The 12,899-nt window shown below is 37.4% G+C and overlaps 1 long non-coding RNA gene across 1 annotated transcript; it reads right to left on the reverse strand.

Annotated features, from left to right (window-relative positions):
- Nucleotides 1–2,430: 2,430 nt before the first annotated feature.
- LOC145105645 (uncharacterized) lies at nucleotides 2,431–2,981 on the reverse strand. Its single transcript, XR_013707382.1, has 3 exons — nucleotides 2,938–2,981; nucleotides 2,611–2,674; nucleotides 2,431–2,449 (listed from the first exon to the last, which is right to left on the reverse strand). It is a non-coding gene; the product is annotated as an uncharacterized LOC145105645 (long non-coding RNA).
- Between the last annotated feature and the right edge of the window lie 9,918 nt (nucleotides 2,982–12,899).

The raw sequence follows: 12,899 nt of genomic DNA on the forward strand, positions 1-12,899 counted from the left end.
TATCTATGTAACTACCAATGTACTAACTACCTTAAACTTGTTTGTTTAATTAAGGTAAAATGTGATAAGATTGTAACCATACTTGATTGACTAGTATAACACGACGTTTGAGACGTCGAAATGATATGACATTCGTCACCCGTAGAGCTGCAGGTCCCACTGTAGCTAGCAGCAAGGTGTAGGATGGTCGGTCTCTTATAGACCTATACACAATTTCACGCTCTCCCTCCAGGAGACTCTGGGTACAAAACGTGACACAGAAGTATATTGTCGCGCCATGAAGTAGTATCTCACATTAATGTTATAGTATTCTTGTGTTTGTATAGTATGTTCTCTTTGTCTAGTATATAGTATGTTCTCTAGTGTATAGTGTGTAGTATGTATTGTTTCTCGTTATAATATGTACTGTTTATCTTTATAGTGAGTATTGTCTCTCGTTATAGTATGTTCTATCTGTTTCTCTTTATAGTGATTATTGTCTCTTGTTATAGTATGCTCTATCTGTTTCTCTTTATAGTGATTATTGAACTGACTCATGTATGTACTGACTCTTGTATGTTTCATTGTTCTAGTAATAGTAAGTAGTGACTTCCTAAACTATACCTATTATAGTTTACTAGTAATGTTGTTTGTATGAATGAACATGGTTGTACACCTTTGCTACCCAAAGGTATTGAACTGTATGAAGAACTTTTATATCTATATACATACACATAATATATAACTAAGATTCAAACGACCTTCGGACAAACAACTGATACCCTAAGTCCACAACCAAACAAGGAACAGGAAATAAGGCGAGTTATCAGTCCTAAGTCCTTTCAATCCTACTTATATAACTATATCTATATAGACATGATTTTGACAAAATATAAGTTTAAAAGTGTTTGATAAAGAGTTTTGCATATAAAAGAGTTTGATAAAACGATTTGAGCAATTTGTTTGAAAACACAGTTTGAAGTATAAGAAATCTATCTCTTTGAGTTATTAATCACATGTGATTGATATAATAACTATAATGTTTCTACTTGTATTCCCCCATAAAAGCATTTAAAATCATTTAAAAGGTAAGTTAAGGGGTATGAACTCACCTGCAGTGAGTGATGTGAATGTAAGATCGGTTTGTAGGATGCTAAGTATCAAGTGAAGCCTTGAGCACAACGGATCCTAATAAGCATATAATGACACATATATGCATATAATTAGTGTTTATACAACTAATCATGTAAGGAAAACACCTTAGGACTTAGGAAACACTTGGAATGAAGTGTTACAATCATAAGTGATTGTACTAAAGGGGTTTACGGCCACACAAGTGTGTTCACGGCCTTGGTGTTTACGGCCAAGGTGTTTATGGCCCTAAGGAGTATACGGCCCTAGAGTGTACGGTCAAGGAGTTTACGGCCATACACTCATGGGAGGACTTGCAAACTAGTTGTTTTATGGTCCTATCTAGCATTCAACAAGTTCCTTCGATCCTATGTAGGGACATAAGATGAGTTTGAGGCCAAAACATGCACTAAACAAGGGTTTACAGCCAAGGGAGATGCTCATGGTCGTAAACTCTTGGAGTTCATGCATTAGATGATGATTCAAGGCTAGGAATCAAGTGTTTCTCAAGCTTAACTAGTATATAGAAGATATACTCACGTTTTTGAAGCTTGGGAGGGGGTTCACTGTCCAAGAACTAGTAGGTGTTCTTGGTGTTCTTGGTGAAAATGAAGAACACTTCAAGATCTAACCAAAAAAAGTAATTTCATGGATGAAATCATGAATCTTCACTAGATATAGAAGGATATCAACTTGAAAATGGAAAGATTACTTACAAGATTGAAGATCAAGATGAAAGTTCTTGATGATACTTGAGAGAAAAATCGAGTTCTTGAGGTGGAAGTGTGTGAGAAAGGTGAATAATGAAGGAATAACTCATATAAAGGGAAGAGTTCACGGCCAAGGAGGTGTTTACGGCCGTAAACTCTAGTTTACGGCCGTAAACTCCCTATGGTGGAGTTTTCGGCTTGAATGTTGCACAGTGAACTCTAAAAGATACTTCCTAACACTTTACTCTTTAAGGTACTAGGCTTAAAACACCCAAACAGACCTTTAACAGGGCTAAAAGAAAGCCAAAAATAAATTTGAATTTGATTGAATTGAACGGTTGTATAAGATAGAAATTTCGGGTTGTCACACATGAAAAGAGAATGAATAATATATAAAAGGATATGTAGTCATGAGTTAGGCTTGATGAAATGTCTCAATCAACTTGTCATATTTACAAATTAAAAACTAACTTTAAGCTTTTCAAAAATCTTATTCTTAATGATAAAAAAATAGTTTTAATGGAGTAAAATTTGTAACTTACCAATCTGCAACTCACACCAATGACAACAGCCTAAGAAGTTACAGATTGCATTGTATCTAAGGAGCCATAGAGTAATCTTTGCTTACCCTACAATGAATCAGACTCACGGGCATAAATAAGTATAGAGTGCATCAGATATATTTGTTTTGGGAACTAGTAAAATATAGGACAAAAGGAGTAGTAATAAAACAATAAATATCACACTTTGAGGATGAAAGATAACAACCCAAATATTACAATCAGTATACCTGAGCAAATAGGTCAAACTCATCCAATATGAAGATCACTGTCTTGTGAGCTAATCCACATTCTCTGGTAATGGAAATCATAATTAAATCAATAACACTTTGCTACCATCTGTAACTTAGAATTTAACAAAACTACTCCCTCCATCCCATGAAAATCACAATCCTTGAATATGCACATTATTCTATGGACATGCATGAATATAAATCAAGTTTCTTAAATGCCCTCTAATGATGAAAAAATAAGGTTTACAATTTTCTTAGGATAGGAGGAATATATATTTAAAGAAAATACGCATATGGGGAACATGAAAATAGATATATACTAACCTCAACATGGCAATCATGAACTGAGAATTATCATCAAATGATGCATGTAATACAATCATGAGGTGAATAAAAATTATTTTTTTATAATTCTTAATTTTAGATGAAAAAACAAGAATAGCCTGAGATTACCAGTGGTTGTATCTCCAGTAAGGGCATCACCCATATCAAATTAAAAACAAAAAAATAAAAATAAAAAGAGGAAGAAAATAGATTAGTTGAAAAGAATCATCATTATTTTTACATATCAAAGAGGAAGAAAAGAGATTACCTTAATATTCAGCAGGTGAAATGGAAAGTATTGAACCTGATGAACCTTAAGAAGCTTGGAAGAAGAGAGATTTCGTGCCCTAACTAAAAAAACAACAAAACGAAAAATTAATTAATTGCCAACTATAGGAATTACCAAAACATGCAACAATTGACGGGTGTAAACTGATAGAAGAATCAGATGAGACTCAATGATGTGGTTTTACCCAAGAATTCGGTGGTTCTGATCAGCGTGATGTACATTGAGTCGATTTCATGAGGGCTTTGGCAGAGGATGAGGGTTGTTGGTGTTGGTAACCCTCCCTAACCTACACCTACACCTAAATGTGGTGGTGTACCGCTACCATTCGACTCTCCTCTATTGTTCCCCTGGATTCTAACTTCCAACAGCATTCAACAGAAAAGGGAGAACAGAGAAGGGAGAATAAAAATCGAGAAAAAAGAGAGCGAGAAAAAAGATAGTAAAAAAATGAGTATATGAGATGGTCCGACAACTTACCTGATGGAAGATACCGAGAGAGGAACAATAAAGACATCTTGGGACAGTGGTGGAAGCGAGGAGCATGGTCATCCAGACATGAAGTCGAGAAGCGAGTCTATTGAAACTTCCAAAATTAGGGCTAACATAATTGGAACGGTGATGGTGGATGAAGTGTTGGTCGATAGGGCCAGTACATCGTCGTCGTGCGAGGCCTGAAGAATTGGTGTGGGTTGGAGGTAGTTGAGGTGGGTGAGGGGCGGAGACAAAAGAGAGGAGATATGAGAGAACATTCAAAGTAAACTCACTAACTGAGCAGCAAGTGTGTAGCAATAGGATTCCGCCATAAAACTATCACTTGGATCTCTCGAACCTAAAATTATCGATCTTGTCCACACCAAATACCAATTCGGAAAAACCGCATATCAGGAAGTCAAAAATATGATTTTAGGAACTTCACAACTGAAAAATCGCATATCAGGAAGCCACACAATGCTTTTAGGGTTTCTTTTGATCGAAGAGGATTTTACAACATACGAAGAAGAAGGAGGAGAGTATCAGGCAGGGTTTTTAATTTTTTGGGATTTCATTCCCCCCGACAATTAAAAAATTGGAGAACGCGCATTCATGAAAAAAATTATAAAGCGACAGTTTTACACGACACGCTTTTTTATGATAGGTGCCCTCTGTGTTTTTATTTTTTTTTTTTGTTGGACACTAATTTTAGGGCACGCATAAATGCGTGTCCTCTATCCTTCAAATTTTGGAAACCTGACATTAATTTTTAGGGCACGTAGAAATGTGTGTCCTCTATCAGTGTGTGTCATTGTTTGCATGTCATTAAAGGGTTGTTTTCTAGTAGCGTTATCAAATCAATGGGCCGACCTTGGTGCCTTCGACCCGAGAATATAGTGAGGAAGACTCACCTCGCATTGCAAAACATAAATATGATCCCTGGCTGCTGGCTGCCAGGTCCCCGGACCGCCAATATCAAGACAACACCTCATCACAGCTGGTCCCACGAATAATTTGTGACTGCAGATCCGCTATGATCCACGCGCTATCAAATGCCACAAAGACAACCTATCAACATCTACCCCTGACTCACGCTATGAGTCCAAATTACGGTAAAAGACCTTTTTACCCTTCTCAAGCTTGGCCCAAAGCTAAGGCCCAAACTAGATGACCAAAGGCCCAAAATCCAAGACAAACATCTAAGGCCTAAATATGGCCCAATTTTCCAAATTGAGCCCAATTCCTTTCGTGAGCCTTCACCCAAGAAAGTTCATCAAAACAAAATCCCAAACCATAAAATCCAGGTGGCCCAACATGGCCCAAGACAATCCGAGTCCAAAAACCGAAGCCCAAAACGAAGAGTGTAACGCCTTAGAGTTACAGCTAGATGTTAGGAGGATAATAATAATAATAAATATTTGTTTTATCAAATAATTAAAATCCTCAAATATGATAAATTTTCTTCGTATGCGTTACAGGTTATATAAATACTTATTTATTATATACGTGTTATGTGGACAAATATTATGGGTATGTAATATTTGTATAAATCTTGTTATAAACTTATCGAAAAGTGATAAAACAACATTTTTAAATAGAAGATTATTTAGGATAAATAATCTTAACGAAAATTATAACGATTGTAAAATCTCAAACTATATAAGATGTATTTGGTCTAAAAAAACATTTAAGGACGAACCCAAGTAGTGAAACAATAATTTTTCCGTTACATCCGTTTTTCAATAATAATTGACCAGGTACTTTTTATGACGTTAGTTATTGATTTTAAATTTGGATAAGATTTTATTATAAATGGTGTAATGATTTTATTAATAAATAGTTAAGGGGCTATGGTGTAACTTGAAGGATATATTGTGATAATACAAGAATAAATGAGGGACCATAAATGTAACTACAATTTATAAATTTCAAACCAACAAACGTGTAAGAAATATAAGAAATGTCATACATATTTTATTAATTAAAAATAAAATGTGTTGTTTAAATATGTGATCGTACAACTTCATTTAAATAATAGGCATATATGGAGACAAATGGTGGAGGAAACGTATCGGAAGAAATATTTAAGTGTCCGTAGTAGTTTTGTTTTGATCTTATCCTAACTTCGGTAGTAGTATAAATAGAGAGAAATTTTGAGTTTTTAAATCATACTATTTTATTAAATTTATAAAATATTTTGGAAGGAGGAATTTCACTTAATAAGAGCTTGAGGAGTTATTGTCATAATTAATTATGATTTGAGATATAGACTTGGAATATCAGGTGAGTGCATAGTTACTTTCATCTTACACATAGATATGAAGTATTCAATATAAATTACGTGCTATGTGTGCATATTATTTGTGTTCCCGGTATCTATACTGGATGAACGTTTTATACATGTTTTAAATGATTTAAATTGTATATGTATTTTATATCTACGAATATGTTGGGTAGAACATGGGTAGATAAATAATGAGGATTGAAAGATGATATAGATGAATATTGGCAGCTGCACCATAACCCGTAGGTATTTTTCATTTAAGTGTTCAACAGATGTACTCTAAATATCCTGGCAGTTGCGCCTAAAGGATAATATTGGCAGATGTGCCTAATAGAGGACATCATAATCCTGGAAGCTGCGCCTAAAGGATAATATTGGCAGTTATGCCTAATAGAGGACATCATAATCCTGGCAGTTGCGCGTAAAGGATAAAATTGGTAGTTGTGCCTAATAGATAACATTGGCAGCGATGGAACTTCATGCCTGTTCCTTAGGACAATCCTTAATAATGAATGAGTGAATGATAGATGATTCTTAGGGTAGATCCTTAAGAATAAAGAAGATAATGGGGATGGGTAATTGGGTTAATTGTTTGATGATGAAACATAATAACTTTATTATTGTGGGTTGAAAACCCTATGTACTCACCAGGTTTCCCAACCTGACCCACTCAGTTCATTTGAATCACAGGTATCGATGCGAAGATGCATTACACTAAGAGATTAAAGGAGATGTAAATCACTAGTGTAAACGAATGTAAGGTCTGTTTATGCATATGTTTCTGTAATGGCGATGACATCCCAATGTTTTAAAATGAATAAAATACATTTCTTCGGAAATGTTTTGATAATATATTTATCATGTTTTTCTGCGAACAAATTCCGCAATTTTATTCTTTAAAATGAATACTCTGATTTTCAATTAAGCATAAATAAAATTATTAAAATGACCGTGAATTTGGGGATGTCACAGTTGGTATCAGGGCATTAGTTTAAGCGGACTAGGAATAAGGATTTATTTCTAGACTTAAACATAGAATGTTAAGTGATGATTGAGAAGAGTGTGTCTAATATATTTTAGGAAATACACCTGAATAGACACGAGCACTAACTTATTTAGGAAAGATGCCTAAATTGCTTTTATGTGCTAAATGATTTGTCATGCTTTATAATGCTATCGGTTCATCAGATCTATGGTCTGTTGCCGACCGGATCTGGAAACTTTATGTGTTCAGATTTCTAAACGTTTAATTACGATATTAGAACTGGCATGTAACTTTTCAGAATAATAAGGGGATGTATACGTCTATCGTGAATAAAGCTTTCCTATCTTAATTTGGTGTATAGATCGAAATCGTGAGAACTCGCAGCGGATTGGGGAATGCTAATGGAAACCAATAGCAGCGAGTGATTGAGCGTGCACCAGAGGTAACAGCTGCACCCGATCCAATCACTATGGAAGGAGTACAAGCAATGATTCAAATGATGTTGGATCGCCAGATGGAAGAGACAAGGTGTCTACTTCAAAAGAATAGGGATGAACCTACTGTTCCTGTTGAACAGCCTGAACTGAATCAGGGTCAGTCAGAAGAAGGAAACTACAGCAGAACCGTTGACCAAGCTGAACCACCAATGGTTGGAAGGAATAACCAAGATGGATGGAATGACAGGGATGGGCGTATGTATAAGAACTTCTTGGGTGCCAAACCACCGAGTCTTTCGGGAAGCCCAAAGCTAGTGGAGATTATGGACTGGATCTCCGAGATGGAAATGGTATTTGAAAGCTGCAACTGCAGCGATAAGAAAAGGATCGTCTTTGCAGTCAGACAACTAAAGACCGGAGTTTTAAGTTGGTGGAAGTTGTTGGAAGATACAATGCCACGGGAGAAGCCATGTAGATGTCTTGGGAAGCATTCATGGAGCAGTTGAAAATGCAATACTGCTCAGAGATAGATCTGATAGACCTAAACAACGAGTTTCAGAACATGAAGAAAGGGAATATGAGTGTTGATGAGTATGTCACCGCATTCACCAAGAGGATGAAGCTATTCCCCTACTTGGTGCCTAGTGAACTCTCCAAGATAGATAGGTTTGCTAACGAATTGCCAACAGACTTTGGCCCAGTAGTCAAAATGGCAAGCACTTTAAAGGCAGCCGTTAGAGCAGCTAAGAATGTTGAGACCCGGATAAGGGAGAAGGGTCTGGAGAGAGCTGAAGTTAGCGAGAAGAGGAATTTTGAAGGATATTCAAGGACCAATAAGAATAGCAAATTCTCGAAGTTTGGAGGAGGAGGAGGAGAAGCAAGACGGTGCGATAAGTGCAAGAAGAAACACTCTGGAAAATGTAACGAGGAGGTGACTTGTTTTAAGTGTGGGAAGACCGGGCATTACGCCAATGAGTTTACATTTATCAAAAGGGTGTGTTACGGATGTAATGAAGAAGGGCACTTCAAGAAAGACTGCCCAAAAAGGGAAGGACCTACAAAGCCAAACGTATCGCCGAAGCCAAAGGCAAGAGCAATCCAGATGATCCTTAATGAAGCAAGTGAGGACCCAAGGGATTAGGAGTAAGGATCAATAAAGTAGCCATATAGATGGTATCATATGGTGTAGCCTAATATAAGAGGCATAGTGTAAGGTGAACCTGAATATCTGTAAGTCCCCAAATCTGGAACCAACTAGTGATCAAACACAATAACAAGTAATAATCAATGAGAACAAGAAGGAGTAGAAGCAAGAATGATCCAAATTGCACACGTTTCTATAGAACCGCAAACATCTGGTACAATGGACACACACATACAATCGTCGTTACTTCTGACAAGACTGACACTACATATAGGGAACATGAACCGTAAACGAGTTCACGGCCGCAAACAGACTAGCAACCGCAAACACCAGTTGAACCAAAACGCCATGTTTTCGGTTCAGCCAACCGCAAACCCTATAAACACCTAAACAAAGACTAACAAGACTCATACAAATGAATTCCTAGCCCAAACCAACAAAATATGACCTAACAATCTCCCCCTTGGTTTGAGGCTAGCATAAGTACAGTTTTTTTCAATGACTAGCACGTCAGACCTTCCCATTGCTCCCAACCACATTTTCTTGCTAATAATCTTTGTGACCATTCATGTGAATTCTTTAGCAGTAGGCTCTAGAATTTCAGTCTTGACCACAATCTGATGTTTAGCTAGGGTATGAATGTCGCGTTCTCCAAATTGCAAAAGATCATTTTCTTTAACTAGTCGGAAAACGCCGGTTGGAAATTTGATGACTGCGGTGGTTGTAGCTTCATCATAGACCCAATACTCCATATTGTCCAGAGATCCATCCTGGAAATGCTGAATAATAGGAATCTGGAGCATTTGCTTTGTAGGAGGCCACATCACAGCCTTTACTGTCCAATTGGTTTTGGGATCAAGGACGTCTTTGAATCTCTTGACAAATGACTCAGCAGTCTTCATTCCATCAAACTGCCTCTTCACCTGATTCTCCAAGAAGCGTTTGAAATCAGTTGCGCGAGGATCATTTGACGGATTGTGAAAAGGAGCATCAGCAAGTTCTCCAAGATCGACTCTGGTCCATGAGCAGAAGTCATTTTGGTGTTTGTAGTACTCCACATTTCCACTCTTCCTCTTAACCACCCAGACATTTAATTTATCGTGAAATCCCCACATCAAAATTCTAGACCGGTCTCTGTATTTGACCCTGAACCGCTTTTGGTCGAACTCAGTTACGATCAGTTGAGGTTGATCTCCATGAAAAATTTTGTCAGAGTTTTTCATGAAGAGCAAACCTCCCTTTCGTTGAGCAGTAACTTGTCTTGGACCTTCCTTCAGAGTTACTCTTGGATGAGCTTGAGCAGGTTCATTCTCAAAGCGATCAACTATACGGGTTGTTCTGGAAGGTTGATCAACATGAGGATCTTGAGCATCTTGGGAAGGAGCACAATCTGAAGGCTCTGTTGCATTTGGTTCAGCAACCGGTGTCTTGAATCTGTCGCCAAATTCACTGATTAGCTTGTTTTTCAGGTCGAAGTACCCAGCAGTCAAGGATCCAAGGTTTAGCTGCAAGTCGAAGATCTATTTTGATTTTTGAATATTTTCCTCTTCAAGCTCGGAAACTCTGACATCAAGATTTCCTATCAAAACATCCTGCTCGATAAGCTTTTGATTTAGAATTCTGATCTCCTCCTTGAGCTCAAAAATTGATGGGTCCACTCCCCCTAAACTTCCTTCACCTATAGATATCCCTTTGCCTCGGATTGAAGTGTCAGAATCTTGTTGAACCAAGAACCTGGAAAGCCTATAGGAGGCAGCATCGTGCGCAGATTGTGGTGGAGAGGAACCCCCAGGAATTGAAGAACTCTCGGCTTCATACGAAGATCTAACATCACTTGGTCCTTCTTTCAAAACATGGGCTTGTTGGGTCAGTGTAGCAATTGCAAAAGATTGTTGGATCGGCGAAGCTTGTTCCCTAATCAGCAATCCCGGCCGTAGATCGGCTCTTATCCTTTTGATTGGAGGCTGGGAGGCTTGTGTCATATTGAGATCACATTCAGATGGAAAAGTGGTTGGAGTAGCAACTGTAAGGGGAGGAATCCTTATAGTTGAATCCAGATTAGCTTAAGTGTCGGCCATCTGATCAGTTGTTGGAGGCTGCACTTTGAGAACATTTCCAACTCCCTCAGTCTCCGTTGTAGGTTGTACAACATCATGGACATCATCAAAGAACGCATTGAGTTCCTCATTACTTGGCCTGAAATCATCACCCTGCTCGAAGTCGAAGAATAATTTGTCACCATCAAATTCGGATAGATCACCACCTTGATCCATATTACCTGCATCATCATCAAAGTCAAGTACATTATCCCCTAGATTCATCACATCTTCACCTTCATCATCATTATTCGCATGATCATCATCATTTACCTCCACATTAGTCATCGGTACATGTTCCTCGGCAATAATTGCAACTGGAGTAATAGGGTCTTCTTCATGCTCAGAAACGGTAATAACATCATCTTCATTGTCTTAGGAGCTTTCTGATTCGGATGCTTCACTAATCTCCGCAAACTGGCCAAACATCTCCAGTGAGTACTTTCCTTGGAATATAAATTTCGTACCCTTGCGGTTTTGTTTCATGAGACCAAAAGTATTAGCACCCAAAGACTAAAAGTCCAAAGTTTCACCTCTTCTTTATAACTCAGGATATTTACTGTCAAATATCATCTGGAGAAACCTTGGGAACATCATAAATTTGTCCTTCCTTTTTCCTTCTAAATTTCTCATCATCTCATTCAAAACGTATCTTGAATATTTGAACTCAAGACTCATGGCAAGAGCAGCAATAGCACCAGTGTTCAATAGGGAAATCTCATCAGCACTAGATTTCCTGCCTGAGATGCAAATTACGAAGGAGTGAGCAAGAAATCTCCAGTAAGGAGGCAACAGCTTCTTCATGGTAGGTGGAAACACTCCTTCATAGCCCATTCTTTCGAGAATCTATTCAGTTTGTTCCATAGAAATCTCAGCTTCAAACCCTGGCTGGTCATTGATTTGCAGCACTTCACGAATAGTTTGCTCAGACACTACAACTTTCTTTCCTTGAACAACAGATTCCACTGTGTCTTCTTCATCTTCTCCTTTACTCACAGAAGCCTTGTTCCAAAATTGCTTCACTAAGTCTTGATAAATGGTGGGATTTGTCGTGAAAGCATATGCAAGAAAGCATCTCTTAAGTCCATGAATCATGGACCTAAATTCTTGGTGTGCTGCTGGAGGATCAAACAAGAAAGCAGCAATGTTGTGGTTATCTGAAAATTTCAAGTCTACCATTTGTTCTGCACCAAACGAGCCAAGTGAGAAAACTAATGATTTAATCAATTAAAATTAAAATTTTCTCATGTATCAATTGATTAGGCCTTAATTTAATTTTATTTGGATGAAAAACAAGTTTATGGCCAAAAATAGGTTCACTGCCGTAAACGGGTTTACGGTTGTAAACGGTTTGCAGCCGTAAACGTTGTTCGATGCCGAAAATCGTTTTTGTTTCAAAATCCTGCAAAACGCGATCAGTTCGAGTTAATTTCAACATAGTGAGGGTCGCCTTTGATGTACCTACAAGAATAAAGGGTCAATTTCCGATGAAAACAACAAATAGATGGTGAATCGGTGATGAAGAGTGAAGAACAGTTGAGAGAAAACTGAGAGGGTTTACGGCTGAGAATGAAAAATGAGGGAAATGGAGTTTGCAGTCGGAAAAACCCTCCTTTATATACATGGACCATATCCGACCCATAACCCATGGACTGTAAACCAAAAAGCTTCAAGCCCAAACCCAATACATCCAAATTTAATAAAAAATGAAGACACTTTGAAGACTTAAAACTAAAATTAAAATTAAAATAAAATCAAAAAAATTTAAACTAAATTAATTTTGTTTAATGTTTTTAATTTTTTTTAGACAAAACTTCAAAAATGGTCCATGTGGTTTTCAAAAATATCAAGTTTAATCCCTAAGTTCAAAAAACCTCACAGATGGTCCCTGTGGTTTCAAAACTTTTAACATTTGGTCCTTCCGGCTCACTCCGTTACCATTTAGCCGTTAAGTAAGGGGCATTTTTGTCATTTCACTACCCAGGGACCATTTATGAGGTTTTGTATTACTTTTTTTAAAATAAATAAATAAAATTTAATATGCAGGGGGTCCCACCTCCCCTCTCTCTCTCTCTCTCTCTCAAAGCAAATGTGTGTGCATTTCCAGAACTACAATCCATGGAAGAAATCAAAAGTTTTACCCACAACCCTTATAAAACAAACCCCAAATTTGTTAATATGCCCTAATTCATATCATATCAATGGCCAACATTTTAGAAAATACAACAAATGTCAATCACATTAGATAGATCCAAA

Source organism: Lactuca virosa, chromosome 4 (assembly GCF_052849685.1).
Source record: "Lactuca virosa cultivar CGN04683 chromosome 4, Lactuca_virosa_CGN04683_v6, whole genome shotgun sequence".
Classification (NCBI taxonomy): domain Eukaryota; kingdom Viridiplantae; phylum Streptophyta; class Magnoliopsida; order Asterales; family Asteraceae; genus Lactuca; species Lactuca virosa.